General features: G+C 36.0%; 1 protein-coding gene across 5 annotated transcripts in view; it reads right to left on the bottom strand.

Moving 5' to 3' along the window:
• Window positions 1-12,197, bottom strand: part of LOC149781286 (uncharacterized) — a 283,358-nt gene that overhangs the window by 222,306 nt on the left and 48,855 nt on the right. The window lies entirely within an intron of this gene.

The raw sequence follows: 12,197 nt of genomic DNA on the forward strand, positions 1-12,197 counted from the left end.
TTCCTGTCTATCTAAGCAATATCTTTCACCAAATATGCTGATGGTACTCCAAATTTAAGGTCCATAAGAAGAAAAATTACATTATACCAAGGCCAAAGAAGGAATTGTTTAAAAATGTTTTCAATATACTGGTCCACTGGTGTGGAACAACATTCCCAGTGACATAAGGCAGGCTCTTAGTATTTCTTATTTTCATAATCAATGTCTCAAACTGACGAAACCTGTAGACAATTGAACAATTCTAGAACAATAAATACCGCCTGCTTCTCTTTAATTTTGCATCATTTTCACAGTTGAATTTTTCAATACAGGCTGATATTTTATATACATATATATGTTTGTGTTCACAGATGCCTGTGCATATGTTCCAGGCATGACACTTTGATTTTTAAAATCGCTTAATTATTATGTGTCAAACCAGATTCTTCACATGCTGTATATTACTGTATATATTGTACATAACAAACAGAAGGCCTCAAGGTAGATTAGTTCTGTAAATAATTGAGTTATCTTCTCTAAATAAAGTCTTTATTATTTTTATTACTATTATTATTATTATTATTACAAAATAAGGCCAGTACATTGCACAGCAAGGCCATTACATTGCTGAGTAAGGCCATTTCATTACAAAGCATGGCTGCTGCATTACAAAGGAAATAGCATTGCATAGTAAGGCCATTTCAGTACAAAGTAAGGCTAATGCATTACAAAGGCCATTGCATTGCACAGTCAAGCCATTTCTTTACAAAGTATGGCCAATGCATCTTCTCTACAAATGAGAGATCCAAAAGAACAAGATTATGCTAACTGGTCAAATTTGTTGTTGTTATTGTTGAAGGGTTTAACGCCATTTTTCAGTACACTATAGGCTAACCCGGGAAAACCCCAGAAAGAACCACCGACCCGCGAGAAGCTACCGGCAAGCTTTCTCACATACCCACATTAGCTGAATCCGAGACTCAAACCCACGCATACAGAGGTGAAATGGCAGTGATCCGTAACAGAAAGCACTTTAGACCATAGGGGCACTTGGGACGCCAGGTCAAATTTGATTTCTGAGAATCCATTTGACTTTAAAAGATATCACTACCATAGCTTTAATATAAATAAATATTACAAGGATTTGGGTGAATTCCCTTGTCCTGCACCCCAGGATGAGTACAATGATTTTTTCAGACTGTTACACTATTCTGAAGTAACATTTCCTGTTATGTGCACCACAAACTTCACTCAGAGGAAGAAACAATTTTTTAATTATTTTCCTGCTATGTGATTAAAAAAAAAATTCTTTGCCATAATTTTGTGTGCTTCCTCTGGATAAAGCAAACATATATGATGTAAAAAAAAGCCTGGATTACAATCTACCACAGGAGTCTTGCTGGCTGAGCAGTTACCAGTAGCATGTGAGACTTTCCACCAAAAAGATACAGGTTTAAATCCTGCCCAGACCAGGTTGGGTCAGCTAATATGGCAAGTCCTTACGCAAGGCTCTCCAACTTCCTAAACAGGATATAAGCCTTAAGCAATGATGTGCCTTTATGGTCACATGGTACTAACTGTATGGAAAACTGGGAACCAGTCTGGAAATGGGTGAACATAAAATAGAGTATATATGTGTTTGGCTGGCCAGGATTGGTTGATAGTGAAAGTTATTTGGTAGGAAAAAGACTTTTTAAGAGCTTATCCTATTCGTAACTAAACAACAAAAAAATAGGGACATTTTATTGGTGAAATATCAGTCCTTTAACAATCTTGAGTTTGGAAGATTCATTACTGAAATTAGCACTGAATTGAAAGCACATGTTTCAAAAACATAGGTTCAGAAAATAATGCAGCTCATATCCTTTTCTCTACACAGAAGATAACACCCAGGTTTCATCTATACTGACAAATAATGCTTTGATTGTGAGCACTCAGAAATTTAAAGTTATTGAATTTTTGGTATCATGGTGTTTGCGCTAGTTTACTATGAGAACTGAATTAGTACACTGAGTCCTTAAACAACCAACCCAATCAAACAATCTACACAATTTTACTTCAGTCACAGTTATAGGGATATTGGATATTTCTCCATGGAACTGTAACTGATAGGTTTACACTAACAAGTGATGAATAAATTAGTACAGAAGCCCAATACAAACTCCTCTGGGTGTGTAACTCAGCCAGAACAACATCTGGTAGTGGTTCTTGATAGAGATATCTGCTCTAGTAGACACAGAAGTAACAAATTATGAAGCATTACATTTCTATCCTCTTGGTCTCTCCAAGTGGAATGACATGTTTATCTTCTACCATTACCCACCTAAAGACATTATATACTAATCTGAATATCAAATTTTAAATATGTCTGCATCAAATTTTGTGAACTAATCTCATAATTAAATGTCATAACTGAGACAAATATTGATCCACCTTGATAACACTTCTCTCCAAGTGACCTTGTCCTTTGACCTTTAGACCATCCTATTCCCAAGGATTGTTTAATCTTCTCAGCAAATGTTGCACCTTGCTTATAAGCTCATAATAATTCATCAAGAGATGGAAGATATCTTTATACAAATTTCAATAATTTACACAAAAAGGCTAAACAAAAATGTACTATGACCTTGACCTGTGGCTTTGTGATGTCACCAATGTGAATTAATTTTTACACTGATAAACATTTTTGCAATGTCTGATGACAACCTACTCACAGCATAAGTAGGTTAACTTCAAAATAAATTTTCCTCTCCGACCCTGACCACTGACCTTGAAATATTCCACATCCTATCAAGAACTCCTGTAAAACATCTGAATTACAGTTGTCCCCCCTCCAACAAACACATTTTCAACTACTGACATCACCACCTTTGAATAACTGATACTTGTGACCTTGTCCTTCGATCTTCCAGTAGGCTGACACCAATAACATTCAATGACCCCTGATAAAGATGTGGACAAAGTAGGTATATGATGTACTAATGAAAACAGAATATACTGGTCTTAGAAAAGAACTAACAAATGTTATGCTTGCCAGATGACCTAACAGTCCAACATTGTGCCCAACACATCTCATCTTATATTCTTTCATTAAAGGACAGGTAATAAAAAGATATGTTGAACTGTCTACAGTGGACAGTCCCATGACAGGCTCAAATGACAGGTGTCCTTCAAATGCATGAATCTATGAGATGTGTTTTAGATGTAAGCACATTCTTCTACCCATAAATTACAGTCCAAAAATGATACCCCATTAACTCTGAAATCAGATTTCGACATAAAGATATGGGTAAGAATCCATTTTGAAATTACTGCTCAAAAGGATACAAATGAAATGGAATCAAATTTGTTTGTGTCAAGATATTTTAACACAAGTCTGCAGTAAAGCATCATTATCCACACACTTGTCTCAGTTATCATAAATCCATGCTCACCCCAGCTACATACAGATGCATATTAATAAGCATCTTCATCCCTACTCACCCCAGTTACATACAGATGCATATTAATAAGCATCTTCATCCCTACTCACCCCAGTTACATATAGATGCATATTAATAAGCATCTTCATCCCTACTCACCCCAGTTACATACAGATGCATATTAATAAGCATCTTCATCCCTACTCACCCCAGTTACATACAGATGCATATTAATAAGCATCTTCATCCCTACCCACCTCAGTTACATACAGATGCATATTAATAAGCATCTTCATCCCTACTCACCCCAGTTACATACAGATGCATATTAATAAGCATCTTCATCCCTACTCACCCCAGTTACATACAGATGCATATTAATAAGCATCTTCATCCCTACCCACCTCAGTTACATACAGATGCATATTAATAAGCATCTTCATCCCTACTCACCCCAGTTACATACAGATGCATATTAATAAGCATCTTCATCCCTACTCACCCCAGTTACATACAGATGCATATTAATAAGCATCTTCATCCCTACTCACCCCAGTTACATACAGATGCATATTAATAAGCATCTTCATCCCTACTCACCCCAGTTACATACAGATGCATATTAATAAGCATCTTCATCCCTACCCACCTCAGTTACATACAGATGCATATTAATAAGCATCTTCATCCCTACCCACCCCAGTTACATATTAACATATTAATAAGCATCTTCATCCCTACCCACCCCAGTTACATATTAACATATTAATAAGCATCTTCATCCCTACCCACCCCAGTTACATATTAACATATTAATAAGCATCTTCATCCCTACCCACCCCAGTTACATATTAACATATTAATAAGCATCTTCATCCCTACCCACCCCAGTTACATATTAACATATTAATAAGCATCTTCATCCCTACCCACCCCAGTTACATATTAACATATTAATAAGCATCTTCATCCCTACCCACCCCAGTTACATATTAACATATTAATAAGCATCTTCATCCCTACCCACCCCAGTTACATATTAACATATTAATAAGCATCTTCATCCCTACCCACCCCAGTTACATACAGATGCGTATAAATAAGTTTCCTCATCCATATTCTACCCCAAACTAAACCAATGTGCCCTTATGCTGTTATCCCTGTTTTTTGGGGGAGGGAAAATACACCTGATTCACCTCCTGCACATCATAAAAGGTAACTAAAGGAGGGAACCATTTTGCCCTAGGATGTTATCCCATGGTGCTGTTTATGCTGGGAAGGTCTTTGAGTTAGGTTTAGATTATGTTTTTTAATAATCCGACTTTGTACTTTAAGGCCTCCCCCCCCATAAGTATTTTCTATTGCACTGGTTTTAAAATTAGGATAGGAAGGAAGGTAGGTGTTTTTTTAAAACATTATATATATTATAATGATTAGTATATATAATGTACTAAGTGTTTCCATTACTGGGCAAAACTTGCTCAATTAGATGCACAAATTAATTTCAGGATATTTTAAAAATATTTTTATTTCTGTATTTATTTATTTTTTCTCAGTGAAAAAAGTGCCAGGTTTGGCAACAAAAAACAGAGATGGTTGGCCAACCAGAAATACATTTTTTTCCCTAATTATTTTAACTTTTCTTTTGCATTTGCCTCTAGTTTCTTTGCCTTTTTTATGCTTAAAAAATTAACTCATGACTAAGTATAGCCAGGATTATACTGATTTGCAGTCAAACCCTAAACATGCATGCATGGATCAATCTATCCAGAAACAAAATTCTAAAACTTATGCACATCTGTGGACCACCCCAGAGATCATATCCAAAGTTTTAAGTTTCTATCTCAAAGAGTGTTGGACAAGATGTGCAACAGTACTCATACACACACATTCACAGATGGGCTGAATGACAAAATACCTTCAAAAAGTATGGGGATGATGAACTCAGCCACTTCAAGTTTAAAACTTAGTGAAAGTAAATAATGTGAACTGGTGCAAAACAACAACCTCTTCAAAAGTTCACAGTGATCATTTTGAGACCCAACAAAGTGTTATTCATATGCCATGAGAGTAAAGATTTGTGGCAAAAATCATTGTCCACTCTTGGTATTCTTTAGGCAAGCACACTTCTCATACAGATTAACCAGATACAAATCTTCAGAGAACATTCACAAATGCATCATGGGTAGCACTTTTTGTAAAGAGGTGCCACTGCATTATTCCACCAAATGGTCTTCACTGATGAAAGCCCTGTCTCTAAATAGTTACCTCCATACAAAGGAGCATGGCAGCAGCTAGCAGTTGATAAATGGTCTTATTTAAGAATGTCTTGTCTCTAAAGTTATGGTTACCTTTAAGTGAGTGTGTATGATAGCAGCAGGCACTTGAAAAGTGGTCTCCACTAAAGAAAACCACTTGGGGTACTTAAATGTGAGGGTGTATGGTATCCAACTGGCACTTGATGCATGTTATATGCTAGGAATCTGACAGTTTTCCAGGCCAAGACATTGCCCCCCTTAACAGGCTGATACTTATCAACATAAACAATGTAATATCTTTACATTAAGGCAGTGTTTTCAGTGTTGTCAAATTACAGACTCAGACAGCTGATAGCACATTATAAAGGTTGCATGTGATGCATTAAAGACACAAAGAAGCATTGTGTTGTGTGTGTGTGTGGGGGGGAGAGCATTTTGTTTCATTTCTCACTTTTGGGTGAAACTAGGAGGTCATGACATGGAGGTTAGTGGAGAAGTAACTTAACAATCTGAAAAGGAAGTGGAGTAACAGAGAATGACTGAATATCACAATTGTGAAGTGGAGTAATAAAGTTATTGAATAGCACAACTGTGAAGTGGAGTAACAGAGAATGACTGAATATCACAATTGTGAACAAAGAATACTCCTGTTAAACAACTGGAACCTAGTTATCCAATGTGACTAATTTGAACATTGGAATAACTCAATTTTAGCCCTACTAGTCACAAACCAGATGTACTTACAGGATGGTCCTTCATCTTTCCTTCTGTCCATTAGCACAAGTTCGTTACCACTACTGCACCTAAACTAATTCAAGGAATACCATGAAACTATACACACCACACATTTATCCCTAGGTATGGTTCTTCCTAAATGAAAATCTTGCAACTCAGACATTTAGTATGTCCACCACAGTGGCAGAGTTTGAACTAACAAAAGGATTGCAATTTTTTTTAAATGATTCTGCTAAATAACAACAGAAACCAGTTCAGTTTCCAATTCATCACTTACTATTCATAATCATCAACTGAACACAATCGCATTTGTATTTCAACCCTAGCCAAGTCATATCAAAGACTTGTACAAATGGTACTAGCCGCTTCCTCACTAGGCACTCAACATAAAGAGGTTAGTGTTATAACTGGTGTCAAAATAATTTGACTTGGTAGGACATCATGCTACATGTCTGAGGCATGATGCCCCAGTGTTCAACATCACTATAAACTGTCACACTGCAGACATTGTAGCAATATGACTGAAAAATTGTTAAAGCTATGTTAAAAATCCAAATCACACAAACACATTTCTATTTCACTAACAACACTTGTGAATTATATACCTATGCACTTTGATAAATTATCCGAATATTCAATGCAGAAAGTGCACATCAGAGCCTATCCTGAGTAATACTTCTGCCATTTGTGTTAATTTCTGGTATTTACTCCTTTTACGTCTCTTCTTCTGATCGTGTTTGCACTCTGTTCATCATCTAAGTTCTGCAGTTTCAGTAGGAGGCTGCACACACTGCAGGTACTTTCACCTGTTTACAGTTGCCACTGCACAAAGCACTGAATGTTTATCAACAATGATATAAATACTAAAACACACTGGCATAATTCTGGATTATTCATGAAGTCAGTGTACACAACTGACAGGTCAATACTAGCCCAAAGACCTTTTGTTATTATCAGTAATGAAATCAAAGCTTGGTGGCAGTACAGAAGGCTAGTTCCACATTGTGAAGACTGTCTGGATAATAATCAAATTAATTTATCTGACAAATGGATGAGGGGTTTAAACACCTATCCATCTGTGACACCAGCATTTATTGTACCTGTCAAGTGCAAAATGTTGGTAAGTTGTGAATTAGGATAATAAACATCAATTAACCATTACAGGAATGTCACTTCTTAACTGTTATGATGGCAACCAAAAGCAATTTTCTCTTTTCCAATGGATTAATGAGGCCTAGTATTAGTGATCCATTTGCAAAGCACTAACTTGCGGAATAGCCATCTTGCAAATCTCACAAACAGCTACTCCTTGAGAACAGATGGTAATATCAACAGCTTTCACCATATGCATTGTGTCTAGCTGGTTCTTTATCAAAATGGTACTGATCTGACATCCAAAATGGTCACCACATCAACATGGGGTTTGATGCTCCTAAATAATAATGGTACTGATCTCACATTCTATACAGCTATCAAAAATTTTGTTATCACTAATTCTCCTGAATGGATGGTCACATCAACATGGGGTCTGATGCTCATAAACAATAATGGTACTGATCTCACATTCAATACAGTTATCAAAAATTTTGTTACAGTTCAAACATACCTGAGACAGTTTCAACACTAACGAGCTAAAAGGAAGAAAATGTCTTTTCATGGATTCCTGTTTTAATCTTCATTTCTGTTGGTACAGCGAGTGCTACTGAATATCACAAAACCATAACACTGATACTCATGAAAAGAAAAAAAACGAATTTGCTGTGCATGTCCATCCAAGATCAGTGGTTTTCAGCCAGTTTCATTTTGTCTATTCAATTTCCTAGACAACCTTATGCCCATTATGTCTAAATTAAAGTCAGTGGTTTCCACTGGTCTGCTGTATTTCCTAGACCACCCAATACCCATCATGTCTAAGTTAAAGTCAGTGGTTTCCTCTGGTCTGCTATATTTCCTAGACCACCCAATACCCATCATGTCTAAGTTAAAGTCAGTGGTTTCCTCTGGTCTGCTATATTTCCTAGACTACCCAATACCCATTATGTCTAAGTTAAAGTCAGTGGTTTCCTCTGGACTGCTATACATGTATTTCCTAGACCACCCAATACCCATATGTCTAGTCAAGGTTAGTGATTTCCCTTCAGTCTCCTCTAGTCTGCTCAATTTCCTACACCACCTGAAGTCAGTGGTTTCCCTTCAGTCTCCTCTAGTCTGCTCAATTTCCTACACCACCTGAAGTCAGTGGTTTCCCTTCAGTTTCTTCTTACTTCCAACTGATGAATATGTCAAGTTTTTCAAATTACTGAACAAGTTGTTAGGTCTTCATTTGTACAATTCATGTAAAGTATATAAGTTTATGCTGTCAGATTTCATGAACAATAAAAAAAGTTTAATAAAATCAAAGTGGGCAAAAATAACAGAAAGAACTGAAACTGATCAAATGAATTAAATGCTACATGTAGTTCAAATATCTTCTAACACTAAAAGCACTAAGGAGAAAGTAGAAGCAATAAAAGTGAGGATGGAAAGCATGAAAGTACACCGATCAACTGCATAATTTGGGAACTGGCTGGGTCAACTAAAAAAATTGCCATAAATTGATGGCACATGAAGTCTGAAACAGGGACAAAATTTGTTCACAATAAATTTCAAAGAAGAAAATAGTGGCCAAAGTGGACCTGATATCACCCACCTCATTCACGTAAGTTTACGGTAAACTGGTTTATTTACCACCGTAAGAAGACAACCTACGTAAACTATCTCCCAAACTTTATATCATGTCAATTTGACCTATTTTACAATATCCTGATGACACATTTTCTCAAAAATAATGATAGTCATTTGTGATCCTGATGGTATGAGCCCATTTGCTGAAAGTGGATGATCAAAGTCTCTAGATATAGAGAGGTATAGACAGGAAAGAAGTTCCGTCAATTAGATGCAAGGTATTTCATTAATATGTGATGATCTAGTGAGACAACCTGTCTTGGACAATGATAATATAAGCTTCAGGTGGAACAAATTCTGTTAGGATTAGATCTCTGGAGTAGGTAACATGCTGCCAATCAAACTGAAGGTACATATTTGCTTACAAGTCAAGGCAAACTGCAAACAATAAAGATTGTGATCTGCATGAGCACAATACACCTGCAGATCAGGGTCTATGTTACTTGTTCTACTGATTACTCCTACAAATCTGCATAGACCCAGACCTGCTGGCATTTTATGCAATGGCAAATCTGGGTATGTGCAGTGTGTGCAGTTGGACTAATAAGCAAGTATATATGGCATCTCATTCCTGTGCAATAACAAAATTGGGGTGGGGGTGTGTGCATACTGAATGCAAGATTGGCACCATTTTTATTTAGGACCAACTGGACATTCTTTAGGAGAAAATTCCATGTTGATATAACCACCCATCCACAAGTATTGAAATTGTTTTTCAACAAGGCCACAATCATGACCACAATAGATGTCTGGTAGGTATCATTTCATGTAAAATCATCTAGACGACAAGTCTTCTGGTGAAAACCCCAAACCAGTATGACTTCCTATTTATGAGTAGCCACTTCACGATTTTTCAACATGGCTGCTGCAGTGATCATCCTGGATGTAAGATTAGAATTTTAATTGGGACCATCTTTTCTTCTTAAATTTTCTATCCATTATCATCAACCAAGTGCTGTCCATTTGTTCCCAAACCAATCAAAATTATTAAGTCATTTCTGTCAACCAATCAAACTGCTCTTGTAATGCCTTTCTTGGTACCAAGCACACTCTTGATTCAGTCATTCTAAAATCAACCTTACAGAACTTTTTTAATTTTATTTCCTGTTACCAATTGTATGTGCTCTACAGACACCATAGTGGCAATGTTCTTAACCAAAGATGAAAACTAAGGGTCAGTGGTGGCACACAAGTTTTATCAATTAAAAAAATGGCCAATCTGCAAAAACAAATTAAATATATCTATACTATAAATATAGACAAAAAATGCAAGTGAGACCCCTATCTTCATCTTTATTCATTGGCAGAATCTGGTACAATTGACTGCTTCCACCTGATAGTCAGGTAGAATGACTTAATGACAAGAAAAGCTGCTTTGCCAGATTACATTAATTGATGGTCATCCAAGAGTATATGCATAGAATGATAAATATGTTAGTGTCTGATAGGTTTGGCAATATTCCTGCAATAATGTCTTCATGACAATATTCTGAGTTCTGAGTGCTGCCAAATTCGTTCTAACATAAGCAGTCAAAGATCAGAGCAACCTATTAGCAGTTCAATACATCATGAGGATATATTTTTAGTTTCCTTGCATTAAAATCTATTAGCTGCCATCAGCCATTGCATGATGACATATTGCCATCAGCAAAATCTAGCAATGATATAACTTGATTTAGTTGTTAGTAACGTTTGATTATGTGTTTCAAGTTTGCTGTAATTAACATTGTACCAGCTAATTGCTTCAGCATATAACATGAGTGAAAGGTATTTTCTGACATGACGGAAATCTGGAAAATAGACAGCTTGAGGTAAATATTATTGTTAATCAGATTTTGCTCATGGGCAGCGTAATCTTTGGACCGATCTATATTTGATTTAAATATAATCTGATGATATTTCAGCTATATTGTTCAAGGTTATCAACAATGAAAATCACAAATGGCTAACTTCATATGTACACATTACTGAAATGCATACCGTATATACTCGCTTATAGGTCGATTCAAACTGCAAACAACAAAGATCCTGATTTGCCATAGCATCATGCACCTGCAGATCAGGGTTTGTGTTGTTTGTTCAACTGATTACTCCTAATAAACTGCACAGACCCAGCCAGATCTGTCTGTGCATTATGAGATGTCAGATCTGGGTCTGTTAGTTTTCAGTTGGAATAGTCTTATAAGTGAGTACAGACAGTAGTTACTTTTGGTGCATAAAGAGCATAATACAGACTTTGTTGTATTTATGTTTAAAGTTTAAAATGAAACTGTATGAAAAACTTTTTATAATTTCCTTATCTTAGAAATTTATTTAAATGCAAACATTTACATTTGCATTAGACTGAAATGTAAATAATCAGTGATGCATAATTATGAACATTGTGAGAAAGCTCGGCTGTTTTCCTTAAAGATAATTATTTTGTAAAGGAGAGCTGCAGTGAGTACACTCATTTATAACCAAACTGTTTTAAGTCTATGACGTATGTGTGTATTTCTGAAACTAAATGTATACAAGCTAAACAAACAAACAAAAAAGGGATTAAAGAAAACATTCATATGGTAAAAAGTTCAGATGCTGAATACAGGTTTTTGATTATTAGATTGCCAAGTGTGTGTGTGTGTGTGTGTCTCTCTCTCTCTCTCTCTCTCAGAAAAAGTAGAGCAAAAATGCAAACCTGAAAACAAGGGTGACATTCTTGCACATGCAGAACTTTCCATAAAATCTTTCATCCTAAGTTGCAAAAAAAGATTCAAGATGACGTTAAAATAGAATGGATGATTGGGGTCTCTCTTGCAACCCATGTGCATATCTGAAGTAAAGTTAATTTAAATATTTGCATTTTTTATTTATAAAACATCAGATGCCAGTGGTGGTACAGTGTACTAAGTCAGTCTAAAATGAACACCACACTGCCCAAGCATTGGGTTTGCGAACTACTTTTATTTTAATCTTGGAAAAGTCTCTGTGATAAAACATGTACAGTACGGCTACAGACAACTCAGAAAGGTCCCATATCAGAGGAATGTAAAGTTATATAACTGATCAAATAATTTTGCAATTTGCACAGAATGACTGC

The sequence above is a fragment of the Sinohyriopsis cumingii genome, chromosome 15 (assembly GCF_028554795.1).
Source record: "Sinohyriopsis cumingii isolate HCF-2022 chromosome 15, ASM2855479v2, whole genome shotgun sequence".
In the NCBI taxonomy this organism is placed as follows: domain Eukaryota; kingdom Metazoa; phylum Mollusca; class Bivalvia; order Unionida; family Unionidae; genus Sinohyriopsis; species Sinohyriopsis cumingii.